Raw genomic sequence first — 4,509 nt, 5'->3', positions numbered from 1 at the left:
TAAACACTTCACTAAATATACTTTTCCTACTTATTTGACATGATCAAGAATTGATCATTTCTTAAAAGACCCGTTGGCCTGACTGCAGATCCGCAGCCCTCTATCTGACTGGTGCGTGCGAGAGGGTCCGCGGCACGTGGTGCCTTGTCCAACCGAGACTTGCGCCCAGCCCTGCTTCACACCCCAGCCCGACCGACCCAGCACCAGCCAATCCTTATCCCAAATTATGGATCTGACTTCCCTTACCTACATTGTTCTACCATTTCAGCAGCCCCTCACACACACCCACATTGGAGCTCCCCCTCCCCTCCTCGTGGGGGAAGGCAGGAGGGAAGGACAGGGTGCCGGGGGGGTGGAATGGCCAGCAGGCGATGGGCGGCATCGGCTAGTGTCTAGCAGCTGGCTTTGAACTGGTGTGGACCAGGGGAATTAGACTGTTTAATTAAAACAAAGCATCGCGACGGCCAACGGCGGGTGTTGACGCAATGTGATTTCTGCCCAGTGCTTTACATGTCAATATGAAGAAATTTAGTAAAGCGCGGCTAAACGTCAGGAGTAGGTTTGACTCTCTTAACTCCCTTGGGTAAGGAGTGGAGACTTAGTGACCTCTACCTCCACGTGGTCCCGCTGGTAACTCCACTGCTCTAGTTGAGTACGTGGAGGTCAAATGAGGTCTAAATTATCTCACCCCTCCTGTGGGCCTGCCAACCCACTGGGTAGTACCCACTGGCGAAACCTCAAAATGGAGAGTAATGTTAATGATGTACCATACTGAATGGCATGTCACCCAGGCAAATAAAGTGCCCTGGAAGGACTTGGGGTTGGGTCCTGTTCCCTTACAGCAAGTCCTCTGTCAAGAATCAAAGAAAGAGAGTTAAGACTCATCTCTGTGAGTACATAGACAACATATGACGACTTGGCCCAGGTCATGCTCGATGTTAGTCTACTCATCCGTTCGACCGAAACATCTTCGATCAAAATAAACCACGCACTTGTGATCTACGGATCCCAGTAGAAGACCATAAAGAGGCTTGACGATACCATTGACCTCAAAAGCCTCATACAAGAACGCAATCCCTCCCTGATAAACATTTTGGAGGAATTTGAAAATGACACACCTGAGTATAATGACGAGAGCCTAACACCACCTCTGCAAGAGGAAGAGGACCATAGTCCGGAAGTGAATGAGTCACTCAATGAGCCAGCCTTTCTAAGAGGACTAAGTGGCCAGACCATAACCATGCAACTGTCAAATGATGATCAAACCTGTCTTATCAGCAAAGAAAAGACTGGAAGGTCGAGGATGGCACTGCAACACTATAACCTCAAACACAATGAAATATGTTTCTATGTACCAAATGCAACAACACAAGCAATAATCTCCACTCCATCCAGTGCCATCTCCGCAAATGCAAAGGGAGAACTGACATGATTGAAGAAAAAGGTGAATGGAAGTATAACATCTGTAATATGTACTTCCAATCAAAATCCGGCTTATCGCAACACAAACGACATGCCCATCCAGACATCAGGAACAAAGAAAGAATCCAAGAATTGAATACAAACAAAGACTCCAGCAAGATATTGACAGATGAAGAACTAACAAAACTGAAAACACTGGAAATTAAATATAAAGGGGCAAAAACATCAATCAGATAATTGTCCAAGAACTTGGCACAGTTCAAAAAATCCGACAGGATTACAATACATCCTGGAAAATGCCAAAAAGACCCATAAACAAATTGCAGTGGTGTTCATTGACATCGCCAAGGCATTTGACACTGTGGCCCACGACCAAATATTTCAAGTCCTGCAACAAAGAGAACTGGACAACCACATAATTGATCTAATCAAGAACTCTTACCATGACTGCACTACCATGATCAAAGCAGAAAGCCAGTCTTCACAAGAATTCTCCATTAAAGTTGGAGTTAAACAAGGTGATCCCATGTCACCCATACTATTCAACATAGCCCAGGATCGCTTGATCAATGTCTTGGAAGAACATGGTTGCGGCCTCAATACTGAGGCTGGAAACATCTCAACATTGGCATTTGCAGATGACCTGGTTCTGCTGAGCGACAGCTGGGAAGGGATGAAAAAAAACATCTGCATCCCCGAAAAATACTGCGCACAAACAGGACTGATGGTCCAAGCCAAAAAATGCCACGGGTTCCTAATTACACCTACCAAGGACTCGTATGTCATCAACAACTGTGATGACTGGTCCATAAACAACAACAAACTCCATATGATAACCCAAAGCGAATCTGAAAAATACCTGGGTCTTAAAATAAGCCCATGGATGACAACTAATCAACCAGAAGCTATAAATCTGCTACAAACACGGATCCTTAAAATCGACAAAGCCCCGCTAAAACCTTACAGAAGGTAACAATCCTAAATGTCTACACAATCCCCAGACTGTTCTACCAAATGGATCACGCCTACACTAATCAAGTAACACTAAAAAGTCTTGACCGACTCATACGGAAAGCGATCAAAAATCTACCTCAGTCTACATGCAATGGACTAATCTACTCCAGCAATAGAGATGGGGGATTGGGCATAATCAACCTATCCAGCCTGATACCATCAATCCAAATCTGAAGGCTACAGCGCATGGCAATGTCTACAGACTCAATCATCAGCACTCTAATGCAATCAAATGAAGCGCAAGAAAAATTCCAGAAACTCTGGATCAGAGCTGGAGGTGATGAAAGCTAAATCCCACAGCTAGCCGACCCAACAACCCTAACAATCCCGACAGAAGAAATATTGCTACCAGAGGAATGGGAGACCAGCCCCAAACAAAAAGCAAAATTTTAAACCCCCTGCAATTGGCGGAAAGAAGAATTCGAAAATTGGACAAAACTATCTGTTCAAGGAATGGGGATCAGCAACTTCAAAGATCATCCCGACAGCAATTCCTGGCTTACACACCATACTCCAGAGAAAGACATTTAATTGCAGCCCCACAGCTACGGGCCAATGTATACCCCACCAGGGAGTGCCTAAACAGAGGTCAAAGGGGATTCCCAACACTCTGCGTAATTGCCAGGAAAAGACTGAAACCTGTTCCCACATACTCGGACAATGCCCCAGCGTACAAAACACAAGAATAAAGAGACACAACAAAATCTGTGACATCTTAGCCGAAGAAGCTAAGAAACAAAACTGGGAGGTCAGAAAAGCGCCACATATCAGGCTTATAGCGTCCAATGAACTGAGAAAGCCTGACCTCATCTTCACCAAGAACAATGAGCCAATAGTGACTGACATAACAATCAGATACAAACAGAACCTGCACATGGTAGGAAAAGCAGCCATGGAGAAGGAAATAAGAAGGAGAAGGATACAAGATGTGAAGAAGGGGTTAACTGATTCCTTTCTGCATGAGGACTGGACTTCTAAGTAACAGGCTTAGAGTTATGGCAGGAAAGGGGGTTAACTGATAAGGATTCCAGATGCCAGCTAGGAAACCCCCAGGGAGGGTAACCTAAAACCCTGACCATTTGGCCAAGAGTCTGTGAACTGTCCAAATACCGTGACCTCCCCCCTTTACCATAATAATGAGCTACATCAGAAGCGGCAGCAAAGGGCTATTACCATAGTAATGAGCTACGTCAGAAGCGACAGGAAAGGGCTATATAAAATGAAAGTTTTGTACCGGTACTTTGAACAATACTTTGGTTTTGTTGTTCCTGGCGGGAACAAGACTTCGGTTTTATTGTTCCTTGCATGCATTAAACTCATCTGTGTAACTTCATCTCGGGATCAGAACTTATTTTTCTGTTACAACACCCTGGAAGAGCAAATAAAAGAGTTGGCAGGAGCTGAGAAAGTCACATTCTGCGGTTTTCCAGTTGGAACAAGAGGGAAATGGTTTGCAAACTACAACGTCCTACAGAGACTGGAAATTGGAGAAAAAAGACAGAAACACCTGGTAAAACTCTTCAGCCAAAGAGCCCTCCTATACACCCTTGACATCCTTTCAATGATCGGCGGAAAAAAAACGTGGGTATAATAAAAGGTAACAAATGTATGTAAGTGTATGTAATTGTTAAACTCTGTAAAAATAATTGTAAAAATTGAAAAATGTAAACCTCACAGCTGAACAAAATCACAGCTATAGCTTCTTTTTCCTCGCTAACAACTAGCTAGGTCCCGCCCCATGTAGCCCTACCTAAGCTGGGACTGAAAAAAGACTGGATGGCACTTAAACTAGATAACCCATCACTGACTTTGGGATCTCGTAATGATTACTATCAGCATGGGAAAACTCAAAGCCTCAAAGGTGGATTATATCATCTCCCAAATGCTGTCATGCAGGTGTCATTTGGATGACAATGTGCACGGGCCCATGAACCTGGAAAAGAAACCAGTAAATCTGGTAAATAAAATAGCCAAATACCTTGTCATCTAATTAGTGATGCGCATGAATGGATGAACAAGATTCCCACTGTCCCTATATACAATCTAGCGAAACCACAGCCAAGGGAACGGGCT

Source organism: Atractosteus spatula, unplaced genomic scaffold (genome assembly GCF_055471065.1).
Source record: "Atractosteus spatula isolate fAtrSpa1 unplaced genomic scaffold, fAtrSpa1.hap1 Scaffold_52, whole genome shotgun sequence".
NCBI classification, from domain to species: domain Eukaryota; kingdom Metazoa; phylum Chordata; class Actinopteri; order Semionotiformes; family Lepisosteidae; genus Atractosteus; species Atractosteus spatula.
The sequence above is the reverse complement of the archived record's forward strand: the minus strand, read 5'-3'. Positions refer to the sequence as shown.